Source organism: Coenobita brevimanus, chromosome 114 (assembly GCF_032717465.1).
Source record: "Coenobita brevimanus isolate Jiangsu-jjx chromosome 114, ASM3271746v2, whole genome shotgun sequence".
In the NCBI taxonomy this organism is placed as follows: Eukaryota; Metazoa; Arthropoda; class Malacostraca; order Decapoda; family Coenobitidae; genus Coenobita; species Coenobita brevimanus.
Genome location: NC_137067.1, coordinates 19,292,608 through 19,309,822, shown reverse-complemented (window position 1 = coordinate 19,309,822; position 17,215 = coordinate 19,292,608). Strand labels below are relative to the sequence as shown.

The 17,215-nt window shown below is 44.6% G+C and overlaps 1 non-coding gene across 1 annotated transcript; it reads left to right on the top strand.

The window, feature by feature from the left end:
• Positions 1-295: 295 nt before the first annotated feature.
• On the top strand, positions 296-377 carry TRNAS-GCU (transfer RNA serine (anticodon GCU)). Its single transcript has one exon. It is a non-coding gene; the product is annotated as a tRNA-Ser (tRNA).
• The last annotated feature ends 16,838 nt before the right edge of the window (positions 378-17,215 follow it).

Here is a 17,215-nt window from a genome sequence, read left to right as displayed (position 1 = left end):
CCGACATAGTAACTTGTTTCCCAGATTACAAGAAAACATTTGAAATTTGGCTTGTTACTCTATGTGGTTACCAGAAGGTAGCAGTGCATCAAATGAGTGGATGGTGCCCTCCTCCCGCTTACAGCACTAGAGTATCAGTTTGCGGTAAGTCTTAGTCCTCTCCTAGAATACGGTCGGCAAGAATTAGTTGACACTTAAATCTCCCGTTGCACTGCTGGGTGAACAAGGACATGGGAAAAACAAACTTTGTCCAGAAGTCTGATCGGCCGGATAACTGAATGCAATTTTTTTCTCAGACGAGGTGGCCGAGAGGTTAAGGCGTTGGACTGCTAATCCAATAGGGTCTCCCTGCGTGGGTTCGAATCCCATCCTCGTCGTCCGATATTTTCCCTTTTATGTTTTAGTATTTGTACTGTACTTAAAATCACTTAAGCAAAATACACCACCTGCCCGACGGAAAGGCAACTGCCTCTTGATTGCACGAATTATTTCTTTGCTTAGGACTCTTGGCTGGATCCTAGTTTATTATATAAATAATATCGTTACCTTTCTTCCTCACCGATAAACTGTGCGTCCATCACCTTTGTATCATCGTACATGTTACTCATGTAAACAGTGTTGGTACCACAAACAGAAATATAAACACATAAGAATATTGAGGCGAAATATGCAGAATAAATCGCAATAGAAGAACTGATATGAAGTTCCCAAGGCCAACGAGAATACAGCCAACACTGAGAAAAGAACAAGCTGCCACAATATGCTGTTAGTGGCTCCTGACACCAGCACATTTACAACAGATGTATCACCACATGTCCACTGTTGGCATTTTGTGAGTTCAAAAGTATTAGCATCCTCGTCTCATGACATATTTAGTAGTGATGCATTTTCACTGTATTCTCACCATCTTCCCAGATGATTATTATAAACTTGGTGACCAGTTATCGAACTGGAGATAAAAAAAATGTAACCTTCACTGTCCTCCCGCGTTACATGAATCGTCCCCCAACTTTGAAAAAAAAAAAATCAACTTCAACAGTTTTGATCCAATTTAGACCAAATGTGGAAGGTCTGAGGAAGGCAAGAACGCTGGGGGTCGATTCAAAGAACAATTACTCAAAAGGTCAAGGTCAAAGGGCAAAGTCAAAAAGTCTGACCTATGTGTTTCTGTGTGAACATAGGAATCAAAATAGTTCTGATGTGATCTGGACCAAACTTGGTGGAAGGGCTTAAGGCCAACCAAGGGCTTGGCTAATTCTATTTGAGAAGAGCAGGTCCCTTTCAAGGTCACAAAGGGAGGTCAGTTTGAAGGTTTTGTCCAATGTAGACCAAATTTGGTGGAAGGGTTCAAAGTAAGCCAAGGATGAAGAGGTTCAGTTCTGAGAATACCCAGTCAAAGGTCATGGTCATAGGGTAGGGTCAAAGTTCAAAATTCCACCTATGCATTGTAGTGTACCAGCATTTACTTGATGTTGTGTCAGCATTTACTTTGCTTGCCTGCACTGGCTGAAATATGCATCACATCACAGCAAAAATGGGTGGGAGGGGAGTGGGTGGGATGTGTTGGGTGGTAAGCTATGACTGGCTGTGCATAGATGAGTGATGTACATTGATCGGTAAGGCCTGATTTCTCACACAAACCTGGAGGTAGGAAGGAAAAAAGTACAAAAGTACTGTACAAAACATGGGAGCGTCTGGGCCCTTCGCTTAATGCCCTGGGTATAGGAGGTGTGAGAAGGTGACTTTGTGTGGTGTGGAGACAGAGGGTGATGGGTGGTACGGTGCGGTACGCACGGTATGGTACGGTACAGTACGGTATATGTCATGGTATGGTATGGCAAGATGCTGTGTAGTGAGGTGTGGCATCACTTAAGCCTGTAAAGTCTATGGGAGTGAATCATATTTCACCAGAACATCGCTAATGAGGCAGGATGAAGTGGGAGGACGGAAGTGGGTGGGATGGGCTAGGATCGTGGTGGGGCCGGCGCGAGGAGTACACCCTGTGACATGGAATGTCGTTATGACGGGTGATGTGGGTGGGAAAGAGATTTCACTTCAGAATCCAAGGCTAGAGTGCAGAAAATGGACTGCGCATGCGTGTGCAGAGAGGAGTGTGAGGCACTAGGGTGGCCGCGGAGCGAGGCAGTGCGGGAGTATACTAACTGATGATCGGTGTTGTAATGGGTGGGACGGGAAAGGGCAGAGGTGGGTGGAGACAGGGTGGGATTAGCCTATACGCTAGATGATGGGTGTCATACACTGGATGGGATGGGTGTGGTAAAGATTTAAAACTCTCCCCAGGATTAGGCCACACCTCCCCCAAACAGGTAATTTAATTGTGGGGAAAAGAGGCTCAGGGTCCATCCTAGTCTGAGACTAATAACAGTAAGAACAACAAGTAAAACAAAATTATAAGCACCTGTTGCTTTTACTTTTTACTTGACATGTTGCGACGCTGTTAAGAAATCGGATGAACATTGGAGAAATCGCCATTAATACAGCTACAAAGAAAAAAAAAATGTCTAGGGTGACACCGTATAAGATGATGTCGTTTCTTCATTCCATAATTAAATCTAAGCAGAGAATACGATCTGCAGATGGAGAGAGGGAGCGATGCGGAAAAAAATTTGATGAAAGATGTACAATGTAAGAGAACGTGGAAAATTGATGCTGAGTTTTACCCCATCCCACAAAACCCACGGTGTGTGAGATATACAAACAAGAAAGCAACTCACGGGCCTAAGTCAGCCCTGGCTCTATTTTTTTTAAGGACCTGTGAGAGGGCTGTATAATTTAGGAAGACTACGGTATACGTGGTGGGTCCTGGGGGTATATTACAGGGTTTATCTCTGTACTACAAGGACGTCTTTTATCTGATATTCTACTACTACCTCACACTGAAGAAATCACTAACACTTAAGCACTTTAACCCTTTCAACACAGTGCCATTTTCATTTCATTCCTGTTCCCTCTACACAATTTTACACAGCTTAGTAGTGACTTTTTGACCTTGAACAGATTACATAACATAACCTTCACTAACCTCTTCACTACCAAGGGACCCCCACAAGCTGAGTAATATCGTCTGGCAGCAGTAAGGGTAAACTAAAAGAAAAATGTCATCCGATACAAGTGTTAGGGAATATTAAGCACATTAAACAGGTAAAGACGAACTGCTAGGAAGACTGCTGTAGCTGTCAGGTAGGGTCCAGTAAAGTACGTGCTAAATGAGGTAATGATTTATGACTATCTACTACCAATATAACAGACGGTGCAGTAGATTTTGAGGCTACCACTCCTTCCGCCCGAGGACGTCGTGATCATAGTATTATTTCTGTTTCCAAATATTGTTCTTATAAGCTCAGAGGATATGTGATAGTGAAGAGATAAATGAAGATGATATATCTCTACCACCCAATAAAAGTGTCTGATAGAAATATAAACAAATAAAAGCACACAGCGATGCCAAGGCACAGCCAACCCGTCCCCAGCAGTCATTTTAGTGCTGACGTATAAACACAACAGGATATCTAGTCAAAGACGTCACATATCAAATTTGGGGTAAATCGGGTGAAAACTGACGATTTTATGCCCATTTCAGATTTTTGGCCCGACCCACCTGACACTGACCCCCCTACGTTAACTAAGGGGTGACCTCCCTGACGTAATGAGGCATGTCACAGGATGAAGATTTGAAAGATGCACCTTTAGGTTTGGGTTTCATGTCGATATAACGAAATACAAAGGAGTTACGGCGAAAAAAACATTTCATTTTACATTTTTTCTTACATTTTTTGAGCCTACAGCCTAGGCCTTGGCCCAATTTGGCCCAAAATTTAATCAGGTGATCAGAAGGTCATAGCCCATCATCCCTGTGATTTTGGTCAAAATCGCACCAGTAGTTTTCGCGTAAAGTTGTTAACAGTCAGACAGACAGACAGAAAGAAAGACAAACAAATAACCAAACAGATAAACCGAGTGAAAACAATACCCGTCCCCAAGCCCTCCGGGACGGGGATGGGTATAAAGCGGGGGGGGGGGTCCGGCAGTTAGTGCATCACAATGCAATGGTTTATGGCTAACTGCTTAGGGTATAATAATCTGTCCATTATTTTATAAAACCTTGAGATATGACTAAAGGCTATCCAGTGGTGACATGGCTTTCAGGTAGCACTTACTGTAGGTATATTACGGTAGGTGTCCAAGCATGACTGACGGGACGACATGACTACTAACATACTGCTGGTAGTCAAAGGCTGTGTAGCTATATTATGAGTGAAAACCTAAGGGACAGAGAACTGAAATGGGAAATGGCGCAAGACCCTGACACAGTGAGAGCTGCCATCAAGTAAAAAAAAATTACACTTGCTGCCATGATGAACGACCTCCCAGTGTAAACACAAGTTTTGCTCCACGACTAATATATTTACTCTCGCCATTGCCAGACGATTGTGCTCATCACCTGGAAACTTCCATAGTCTTTTATTTCTCCTCTGGGCATGGGTTTAACAGTCCTTTCCCTTAGGCCCAACAGTCCTCCTACGTGCTTAACGCATCACCACTTCGACACTACTACCTACCATCCGTATTGAATATACGCTAGGATTCTCATTCAGGACCGGTCCACTGCTATCAGATTAGTGGAGGCGTTTTTTAAAAATGTCGCTGGGTCTTGTGAATGATCAAAGTAATCTGTTTTAACAACGCCAACTTAAAAACTGTTGCCTTCCCCAGCCTGGGACCCAACTCGCGTCATTTAAAAAACTAGACGATCAGAGGACTAAGAAACTAATCTAGCTAAAATCTGGCGACTTCAATAGCCAATATGAAATCTCTACATCTAAGGGCAAAAGAAATGAAAAAAATATATCAGTTATACATATACAGTATAATAAAACTTCAGTACACAGTAGTGCAGACACAAACGACGGAGCACTGTAAGATTATATGTTCTCACGGAAATACAGAAGGAAACAAGTGAATCAGTTATTGTCATGCAATATAAAGTCCCCTACCGGATGATAACCATATATATGTAATTGACCTTGGGAGTAGATGGCTGGTTGTTGCGCGCGACACACCGTCATGGTATGGGGAACAATTGTGTGAAGTTATATCAATATCTGCCATGCATGTGGAAGTTACAGAGCTGACACGAAATTGCGGACGGACTGACGGACGAACTGACGTACTGACGGAACCGTGCAAACCTCTAGACCCCGACCGGTTTGACCGGTAGATGACTAAAAAAAAATACACGTATCCTACAGCAAAATAGCTTAATGTGCTCAACAGTTAATTAATACCGGATCATTAATCAAAACTGAGAAAGGATTTGACAGGCTGACGATGCCTTTTTATGCAGGACCGTCTTATCAGCCTCCCGCCAGCAAGGGTCTCGCAGTGTTTGTGGGCAGGGTGAGGGAGCGAGAGTAAAGAAAATATAAAGGAGGAAGGAAGGAAAGGTGTGTGTTCGTGCTAGCAAACAATGAGTGTAATGATTTGGCTGAGGATGAGAGAGGTGGAGGCAGACAAAGGAAAGACTGAAGAGTGGGGGAGATCGAAAATTAAATGGAAGGAAAGCAGAAGGGCAAACACAGGTGGACGCAAGGCAAGGAAAGGAAGGGATGGAGGGGGGAGATGGAATATGGAAGAGTAGAAGTGAGAGGTAAAAAAAGATAATAAATGGTGTGGGTGGATGAAGAGGAGTGGAAAACTGTATGGATGGTGGGGAGGGTAGAAAGAATGTGGGTGTGGGTGGAGATGTGGGTTGGGATGTGGGTGGGAGTGAGGGTAGAGTGGGTGTCCGTGGGGTACGGGTACAGGATATACTTGTGCTTGTGAATGAATTGAAGACAGACAGGATACGGGTGTGAGTGTAAGTGTGGGATGCAGCCAGAGGTGAACGTGGACAAGGAAGGGGTGTGGGTGGGCAGGTTGGTAGATATGGGTAAAACGGCAAACGACCAAAGCCATTAACATGGAATGGAACGCCATATCATAAATTATAAAATGTGACATAACTGAAGCGGGAGTGAGTCACATATTGCAAGATCTGTTATTGCAATAATCAATTCCTGTGTGATAAACAGAGATAGAAGGTGACATAAGAGATAAGCTGCTAGTTAAGCCAAATATAGTAGACAGGAAGGGAATTCATATAAAAAGAATATTAGCATGAGACCAACATTTAGAAAACAAATGTTATTAGACATGCAAGAGAATGGTCAACACGAACACAGCTATTGATCCTTAAGACTGGACGATGGCACACACACACACACACACACACACACACAATGTAGCCTACTGTCACGTACACTTCAAGCATAAAGCATGATTTTATCCTACTACCAGTACATGCCTCTTAATTTACTGATAGTTTTCCTTGTTTTCTCCGGTTAGACAACCTATACATACCTGTACAGTCATCAGTTATCACGCTTGACTTTTTCTCAGGTAGCCAGTCCTGCAGCCACCACACAGCACTATCATTCGTCTCGTACCAACCGTATCCTCGTTCGCATAACAGATTTCGCACCGATTCTTCCTTAGCGAATTATCTCGTCTTGCCTTCTGCAACACAATTAAATCTGTTCCAGTAACTTCTGCTATCTCCAACTTATTCACTTTGGGAAACTATTCACACTGGAGGTTACATATAACATTCCTCAATCCCATCACTATGACGGTGCTCTTCCAAGCTGAATAAATGTTATTCATATGGTAGTAGCAACATTACATGAATATGGTGCCCTCCAGCTGAAGGGGGCTTATAATGTCTTTTAAGTCAACAGGAATACGACCCCCTACTCCCCGCCCTCCCCCAAAAGTAGAGAACATTTTCATACTGAAAAAGAGAGAGAGAGAGAGAGAGAATTCACAGTCAGTATGCCAATGAAATAACTAAGAGAGGCTCACTACGAAGTTTCCTGTGACACAGATAATATTACTATCGTATGAATAGAAGAATTTACATGGGTCTTACATCTTTGTTACAGAACTCTATAAATAATAGTAATGAAGGGACAAGAGGCAAAATAAATCGTCGAAGGAGAAATGTTAAGAAATCCCTAAAGCAAACCAGTATGCGACCTTAAGAGAACAAAATTAATAATAATAATAATAAAAATGGACTCGCAAATTAATCGTAATTCCTCCCCATGGATACCAACGTCTGGCGCAAAAACATGGCCTCTGCTGAATGGCTGATGAATATGGTGATTGCCTATGGCCCCTGCCTCCTACCTCGCTTCCCGCCAACTCCTAAATACTCCCTTGTCACCGCCACTCACACAGGTTACACTACACCACCCTCACCCACCTTCCCACCGCTCTGTTCTACATGTTTTGCCTCCCACTTTCTCTCCGGTCATCTCCATCCATCATCATCTACCATATTATCCAGCATCCACTCACCTCACAGCTACGGTCTAACAACCAACCATCCACCAAACCTCCCTGGCTGTGTTCCTATCTACATGCCAGGCTTTATTAGGTATTTAACCTCTTCTGTATATTGGTTTGTTCTTGGGACCCCAGAAATTATACTTCACATAAGGGGAATCTCTAGTACTGAAGGGTTAACGAGGCTGCATCAAACCCCTCCAGTTCGAAGTCTCTTCTAAGCTGAATAACATCTGCTGCAAGTGAGAAAAACAAGTCACTGTCGATAGTAGCGAAACTTTGGTGTCTGGTGACGTCGCCTTCATTAAATCCTTCACTGTTAGATGCCCTCCATAAACTGAACATAACTTACTGGAGGTACTAAGAATATAAGTAAATAATAAATATAAACAATAAAAAAGTAGGCGATTTCAATTTGTTAAATCCCTCATTCCTACACGCCTTTCATATTTTATTCAAGCTACGCTCAAACTATACTATCCAGCTTAGAAGGAATCTGTTGTACTGAAGAGCTAAATGAAAGCTACGCTCAGCTTTAGTCAAATAAACTCACTCAGTAAAATCATCTGCTGGCAGCTTGACGAAAGTGCAAAACACATTAGTGGATACAGTGAGTTAAACTGCTATCCCAGCCATCTGTCCGTCACTTAGTCACCTCACTTCCCCCACCTCGTTTCCAAGATTTACCTATTACCCCCCAAGCATATATTCACTTTTGGACAAGCCTACCCATTATCAACCCACACTGCCATAACCCACCCATCATCCACAAAGTTGACACTCAAGACGAATCCACCACCTCACCAGCAGCCACACCTCATTCTTCTGTAATATCAGTGTCATCGTCAAGTTGGTGTAGTTTTTCTGTGCTGTAAATAGCATGCGCCTACAAGATGGTTAGGCCTGTGAGATAAAGGCAGGATTTCGCGAGCTTGTGTGGAGTGTGGATGTCTGAGTGGTCCATTTCGCTGGCACGATGTTGATAGTTCTCCCACTTTTGTGATTTACCCTTCCTTGTTTCTGGCTAATTCCTCCCACTTTTCTTACGTAGGATGTTGAATTAATAACATACACATGGCTTGGTATACGTTAAGGGTGCTAAGAAAAAAAAAACTGATTATCATGGGTTTAACAGGTACTTAGATTGCTCCTTAATAGGGTGACAAGGTAGCCACGATTTTCATAAGAATGAGGCGGGTTAATGATTAAAAGACTTATATGCGCATAGATTTCTTAATTTTTCCTAATATTTATTACCTGGCAAATTTCGTAGGTTAATTAAGGATCGCCCATTAGCCATTAGCCTAATCTAGCCTTACCTAACCTAGACTCTCCTTGAAAAGAAAAGTGCCCAAATCAACTTCAGCATGGAACCTTGCAGCCCGGCCACTGTCGGTCGGAGGGAGGGGGGAAGAGGTGGCAAACAGACTTATCTTCAGCCCGAGGACGCACTTTTCGTTTTATTCTTGCTACCTGAAGACACTTTTATTTACCGTAGGAGTGATATTTCGTACTAAACGGGTTAATAAAGTCTGCGCTAAGCTCCCTCATATTGAAAAGTTTCTGATAAACTCAATAAAGCAACCTGAATATTGCCAGATTAACGTGAAACACACGTCATCGGACAGCAGTGTATCGAACTGCCAACTGCAAAATTACGTAGTCTGTCATCGTGCCTGGTTGTACCGGACGAGAGGATTGAGTCTCCTTGATTACTAGTCAAAACATTACAGCTTGGTCACACTGCTATGTCGCTACTTATTGGTCTGGCTGACAGAGCAGACCCATCGACCAAGCATAAGCCTACGTCTGTTCATCCTACAGGTACAATATGTACAACTGTGCTGGTTCAGAGTCTCTTTGTGATGGGATAGACAGCAAGTCACCTGCGTCATTCCCCATGGCGAGGTGCTGTGAAATATAAGAAACTTTGGTCCCTGGGTGGGCGCTGCAGCTGCTCCACCCAAGCCGCACAACGTCATCACTTGAAGGCTGCTCGTTTAGCGTCTCAGCTGAACATCCACATTAAGGTTCCGAGGAACGGGCATGATGTCAGCACAGCACACCCCAGCAGGAGCCTGGACCAGCTTGGATTCCCTCAGACGTGCTCAGCAACAGGGGTCTGTGGACGTGGGCGTGGAGAAGGGAATGTGGCGCGGGGCAGACGCCGGCGAGGGGCTTGGGGTAGAGAGTGTAGGGGGTGACACTGGTGATGGGAGCTATTGTAGTCTATATACTTTGATTTTAACGCTTATGCGAAGAAAGGTAACTCCTGAGAGGAATAAAACTGCTTGATGGTGGCAAGACTATAACAGTTAAGACTTCTGTCGTCATCAGAGGTCTGTTTTCCAGCACTTTTACGGGGTTGTTATATTACTCTTCCTGTAGTCAAAGGATTTTATTAATCTCAGGCAGAATCACCATAACGGAAGGGTCAGACTGAGCCAACATTAACCCCTTCCCTACAGGGACTCTCCTGGCCTGCTTAAAATAGTTTGGTGGCAGTAAGAACGAAATGAAAAAAGTCGTTGTCGTGAAGGGAAGAGAGAGAGAGAGAGAGAGAGAGAGAGAGAGAGAGAGAGAGAGAGAGAATCAAGGAAATCCAAAACAATAAGTACAAGGAAAATCAGAATGGAGTTGAGAGCCAAGTGAAAGTCATGAGTGCTGGAGAGGCAGACAAATGGAGGATGCGATGGAACCAACAGGTGATTTAGACTGATGTGTAGATGAGGCCAGGGAACATGTGAGGGTTGGATGAGTGGCGCAGATGGAAAGACGACTGTTTACTACACTAGTCCCACCCTCAAAAACACCCACCCCACCCTCACCACAGCCACCCTAGCCACACCCTAACCACACCCTGCCAACATCAAATTCATCTGAATAAGTAATTTTGGTGGGATAGGTAATTTTTGCTTCACCAATAAATTTTTGCTGTCGATTGAAGCGGCGGAACCGGTCTGTTTCGATCAAGCTGATTAACGGTGGCTTACCAACCAATTTTTTGGAGGCCATGAATATTACATGATCGGTTTTGTAGTAAAGATCAGTATTAGGATACTGTATGTAGGTAACATTAGGTTTTATTTTATCGCATTATTCCAGCCTTTATTGATTCATGTACTATATTCCATCAGTTTCTACCAAATCAGCAACAACATGCAGTTCTCTCGTGGACTTAGCAAGCTTTAAAGCACTTCTTTCTTAGTGATTTATCTTGCATATTATACCATGATAGTTTTCTTTCCTATCACTCCTTGCCCCTTTATACTAACCTATTCTGTATAGATATTGCAGACGAGTGACATATTTTGTACGTTATTCTTATTACCATCAGACGACTTTACTTAAGTTGGGCAGTGATTAGAAATAACCTCCACTCTTTTGTTACGAGGTCTCCCATATTCTGAATGAAACAGTTTACTGGTAGCAACAATAAATTCCCTGTACTGTTGTTTGCAGATGATACTGTGTTGTTAAATGAAGACGAAGGGGAGCTGCAAGGCTTGGTGGATGAGTTTGGGAGAGAGTGTAAGAAACGGAATCTAAAGGCGAATGTAGGGAAGAGTAAAGTGATGGTCTTCGAGAGAAGTGAAGTCAGTGAATATACAGTGAGGCTGGATGAGGAGGAAAAGGAAACTGTGAGTACATTTAAGTACTTGGGTAGTGTGATGAGTAAGGATGGAAGTTTACAGGGTGAAGTGCTTGAAAGGCTACAACAAGGAAGAAAAGGTGCTGGTTCCTTGAAAGCAGTTATAGAAACAGGGAAGTGAGCATGGAAGTAAAAAAGTTATTACATGACAGTATTGTGATAACAACTCTAATGTATGGAAATGAAGCTTGGACGTTGTTGGAGGGACAGAAGTCAAGAGTGAGGACAGTGGAAATGAGTTATTTGAGAGGAGCATGTGGAGTCACATGAAGAGACAGATTGACAAATGAGGAAGTGAAGAAGCGTTGTGATGTGGATTTGGATGTGATAGGAAGCATTAGGAGAAACACACTGATGTGGTTTGGCCATGTGGAAAGGATGGAGAGTGAGAGACTGACGAGGAGAGTGCATGTGAGTGAGGTGTAGGGGGGAAGAGGGAGTGGGAGGCCAAGGATGAGATGGAGGGATGGAGTGGAGAGGTATATGAGAGAGGGGGGTGTAAATTGGAAGCAGAGCAATGAAATGGCGGGGGACAGAGCGACATGGAGGCGATTTGTTTTTGGCCACCCCTTACGGGATTAAGGCGTCTGGCAATAGATAGATAGATAGATATAACAATAAAATATAAAACACTTCATTATACACGGGGAGTTAACACCTCCTATACAAAAATAAACTGGTGGGAAAAAGGTGTTATGGCGCCTCCTTATTAGACGAAAATACGGTACAAAGAGGCGCTGCTGACACTGATGGACAGCACCGCCACTTACCACACAGGATGCCGGGGAGCTGTGGTGCTGCCTGCTGGGAGGGGAGGGGAGGGGAGGGGAGGGGAGAGGGAGAAGGAAAGAAGGGGGTGAGGAAGAGGTAGCGGATGGGAGAGGGGGAATCGGAGGGAAGGGAGGGGTGATGGGGAGCGGAAACTGAGGGTAGGGAGAGGGTTATGGGGAGGGGAAAGGGAGGGAAAGAAGAAGGAGGAGAGGGAGGGAAAGGAGAATATGGAGGGTGAGGGAAAGTAGAAAAGGGACAGGAGGGAAAGGAAAAAAAGGAGAGGGAGGGGGAGGGAAAGAGAAGGGGGGAGGGAAAGAGAAGAGGGGAAGGGGAGGAAAAGGAGGAGGGAAGGAAGGAGGGGGAGGGAAAAGAGAAGGGGGAGGGAAAGGAGGAGGAGGAGGGATTGGGGGAGGGGGATTTGGAGAGGGAGGGAAAGGGGGATGAGGAGAGAAAGGGAGAGGGAAGGGAAACTGAGAGGGAGAGATAGAGGGCGAGGAAAGGGAAAGGGGGAGGGTGAGAGGGAGGGCGAGGGGAGGGAGAGAGAAAGGAGGAAGGGGAGGCAATGGAGGATAGGGCGGTGCGGGGGAGGGAGGTGGTGGGCAGGGAAAGGTGGAGGGGGAGGGGCAGGTCAGAATGGGGTGTGGGAAGGGAGCTAACAAGAACGTACGTAACTGGCCAGAACTCGTCCAACATTCCCCCAGACTACGATATCAAAGCGTCAGTTTATAAATCCCGGTCCCTATGCCAGTTCTAAGCGCTAACATACTCTGGGTAAAGACGCCCTGTCTAAAGGTTCTCGTGGTCGACCCCTGACAAGAACGTATGCACATCAGCGTAACTAACAAGCAAAGCACCAGCGTGTTGTGCAGCTTGTCACCTAACCAGAGGGAAGGGCGAGAAAGAACAGAATGGTAAGGATGTCGAATTTCACAAGAAGCGTGTAGCGGCTTAATTCAATATGCACAGGCCGTCTTTTCCGAATAAGGAAAAATCAGAAACACATACGATCGTAACTGACAAATATAGCTGCCGAACATTCCCACAGAGTATAGTAAACAGTAATGTGTTATCATTCATGGTTTCTTTTTCAGTCCTAGATAACGAACAGACTTGGGCAGATGAGACCCTTAAAAAAAAAAAAAAGTATCATGGTCGGCCCAGGAAAGCAATGCACGTCACAAAGATAAAACCCATTAAAAAAAAAAAAAATGATGGCCAGTGAATGAGAGAATAAATTGCTTCTGTAACACGCCTAAAATAGACTGTCGACGTTGAAGGCCATTCAGCTGGCAGAGGAAAAGTTCAACTTTCAGTTACCATAACTAACATACTGACAATCTGTGTTCAAATACTAACATTAGGTGTGATCAGGTGCAAGTAAACCTGTGCATCAGTAGCGGACAATGGCTCTGTATATTAGCACCAACACGGTAATGGACCTTTGACCCTGTGAGTGTTCAGTCAGGGGATAAAAGATACCTCGCTATTATACATGAACACAGGTACAGGTTAGACAGTTGCTTGAGGGTGGTGGTGATTTGCGAGTTTGGGTGGCTTAACAAAATGGAGTCAGGTGTTGGGACGACAATGATTAATACTTTGTTGGTCTGGCGTAAAAAAAAAAAAAAAGTAGGTGGTGACAGGCAGCACATAAGAATTTCTCTCACATCCACATCTCTCACGTATTGAAATGGGAGCCCGAGCACACACGCACACACACACACACACACACACACACACACACACACACACACACACACACACACACACACACACACACACACACACACACACACACACACACACACACACACACACACACACACACACACACACACACACACAAAGGGATGGGGAGGAGGATGGGACCTAGGGAGAGGGGAAGGGGAGGAGAGAAGAAGGAAAAGATAATGAAGAGGGTGTAAGTGGTATGAGAGAGAAAGACAGAGAGAGAGATATATAAGTGTGAGCGAAAGGGAGGAGGAGCTGGTGAGTTAAAACACATTTATCCCAACAGCTGCACAATGGTCATTCAGGTAGATAACCACTATGGGTTAAGATTTGAGAAGGGGAAGTTCTGCGACCTCCACTTCCTTAGAGGATGGACGGAGGATGAAAAGAAAGTGAGGGGTGTGGGGGAGAGGGAGGGACTGAGGATGGAAAGAAAGTGAGAGGTGTGGGGGAGAGGGAGGGACGGAGGATGGAGAGAGAGTGAGGGGTGTGGGGGAGAGGGAGAGGAAGGACAAACTGGGGAGAGGTTAGCTTCCAGGAACAGTCAGTGAATCAACAGTGGTAACAATGGCGAGCAAAAGCAAACAGCTAAAGGTTACCAAGTTCGAGTCACACACAGCATCGTATGCTGGTGGCGTTAACGCTCTGAATCACGTGACGTATTTTATTGGCTGTTGTTTGGTAATTCCAGGCAATGATATTAGGACAGTCCTCTAACAGCGAAAGCTGTATTCAACGCCTTCAGTTTGTCACTCCTAAACCGAACAGTAGCGCTTGGGGTAACATGGAAAAAAAGCGAACACACGCCATTTGATTAAGGAACTCAAGTGCTTTCTACACCATTTTCTTTAACGATTTAGATTGTACTGTATATTACATTTAACCCTGTCTTGCAGTTTGTTCTTCAAAATCTATATTCCATCCATTATAACACACAACAGATAAGGGCGATCAAGATGAAATATGCCTAAAAGCTAGTGGTAAAATAGAAAGCTGTCTGATTTGGCAAGAATAGAACCCTAGCTCTGTTAATGGCATCACGCGCAGAAGCCAGTGTGGACACTCACTTAAACTAGGTCAGTGATCCAAGTTAAATAAATAACTCACAGGATCAGGGAAGGGCAATGGGGGCGGGAGGAAAGGTTATTACCCAATGGAAGAACCTGACAACTGAGGCAGATGAAATGACAATATTAGTCTAATAACTGTGCTTATAGATAATCACGCTTAAAAAATAGTAAACTTTATGGATTCCCTTCAGAGCAGTCCATTCAATTTAAATGCAATAAGTATGAAAAAGAGGCTAGTTAGTGAAATATGCAAGACAATTAATCAACCTGATAAATAACAAGTGATGGGCTGTAAGGTCGGGGCTATTCTAAGGGTGCCAATTATAAACCAGGAACATCACAGGCAGAGCGGCTTTGTTTGTCCACAGATTAATCCGTCAAGATAAATGTGTTGATTATAAGAGTAGAAGGAAGGAGGGTGAAGATCAATAGGCCAGACACACAGATTGATGGAGACTAATATGGGTAAAGGTGAACGGCAGAGGCAGGGTTTACATATACACGGCCAACTGACAGGCAGGCAGGTGGGTAGGCTGGGAGATAAGGTGGTGTGGTGGGAAGGGTGAGTGGGGGAGATGCTGGTTGATTTGGTACGGAGGAGTGGGTTAATTAGTGCGATGGTAGGAAGGGTGACATGTGTTAACTTTGGGTGATGGTTTGATAGGCATGAGAATAGGTAGGTTTGTGGGTTGGAGGATAGGTAGGGGAAATGGGAGGAAGGAGGATAGGCGCCTGAGAGAAATAGGAAAGATAGGGTTGATCAGGTGATCGGTAGGATGATAGATGTGTTACAGTAGGCAACATGGTGTGACAGGTAAGGTATTTAAGTACGTTCGGAGATTAGAAGGATGGGGTTGATGGGTGAGGTGCTCGATAGAGTGGTAACTGGTGCATAGTGCAGGTGATGGTTGGTGGTTTGGTATATGGTAGAGCAGGAAGGGTGAGGGTGAGGCAGGTAGGCAGATAGGTAGACGAATACCGTATGAATACTGGAAGATAGGGTGTGTGTGGTTGATACGCTGAGGTGGTAGGAAGGGTGAGATGTGTTAGGCAGGGGTGACAGGAATGATGTGGCTTATAGGCTGAGATGGTAGGAAGGGTGATGTGTGTTAAACAGGGGTGATAGTGATTTGGTAAACAGAAGATGGTAAATGTTTTAGTAGGTAAGGCAGGACGATGGGCTGGAAGATGAGGAGGATGGAGTTGATAGGTGAGGTGCTAGGATGGATGGAAGTTGTGATATAGGTAAGGTGCTAGGATGGATGGCAGCTGTGATAGGTGGGGTGCTAGGATGGATGGCAGTTGTGATATAGGTGAGGTGCTAGGATGGATGGCTGTTGTGATATAGGTGAGGTGCCAGGATGGATGGCAGTTGTGGTAAATTGGGATAATGCTTGATGGTTTGGTAGGTAAGTTGGTCGGTAGGTATTAGGTGGGTAAGACGACAGGTAGGAGGGTCGAGTACGGTTGACAGGTTCGATAAGGCTGATAAGTGAGAGGGAGGGAAGGGCGGCAGCTTCGTTTAATGGGCAAGATGGTTGGTGATTTGGTAGGTAAGAGGGGAAGTGCTGTTTGTAGGTGGTTTAGAAGGACGGTGCAATATTCGATGGGTAAGATGTGACTGAAAGATGTAGTGGGTGGTAAGGGCAGCGGCGGAGCCAAGCAGGAGTGATGGCTGATGGTTTGGTTGGAGAGAGAGAGGGCATGGTAGGCAGGATGCGGTCGATATGAATGGCTATAGGAAAGGTGGCAGCTATGATAAGTGAACTACCCGGTACTAAGCACAGGGGTGGTGGGTAGTTTGGCAGGTAGGCTGGGACTGATGGTTAAAGTGGTACGATGGATAGCAGTTGTATAAAGTAGGTTGGTGGTTTGATAGGGTCAACAATATGTGGCTTAGTAGGTAGAATGGTAAGCAGGTAAGTAGGCTGGTAGGCAGGAAGGATAAAGTTGATGGCCGAGATGCTAGGATGGAGGGCAGCTGTGTTAAGCAGAGGAGATGTCTTCGTTTTGGTAGGCAAGAGTAGGTGGTTTGGTGGATAGAATTATGGATAACTGAAATTGTGGGAAGGTAGGCAGGCAAGCTGAAAGATAGGGAGATTAAATTGGTATGCCAGGTGGTAGAATGCATAACAACTGTTTTAACAGAGAGTGAGGGTTGTTGACTTGGTAGGTGGGGAGACGGTTTGGGAGGTAATTTAGGTAGGTAAACTGGGAGACAGGAAGAATGGGGGTTGACAGATGATGAACAAGAATGAATGGGAGCTGTGGTTTGTGGGGTCAGTGGTTGATGGTTAGGCAGAAAGGAGGGTAGGCAGAGCGACAGCAAAAATAATAATAGGTGGGTTGGTAAGTAAAGAGGAAGACTGATGGACATGAAAACTGGTGCAAGAAACAAGTTAGCTCAACTAAGTTTGAATATAAGGGAGGGATGGGCATGTTGACAGGAAAATTGCTTGGCAGACAGTTAATATTAAAGATGGTATTAACCTACAAAGACTGACTTATACATGAACCAAAAGGTACAGCTGCGATTATCAGCGTCTGTACACCACCTCGAAGCCTTGTCAGAGCCTAATGAGAT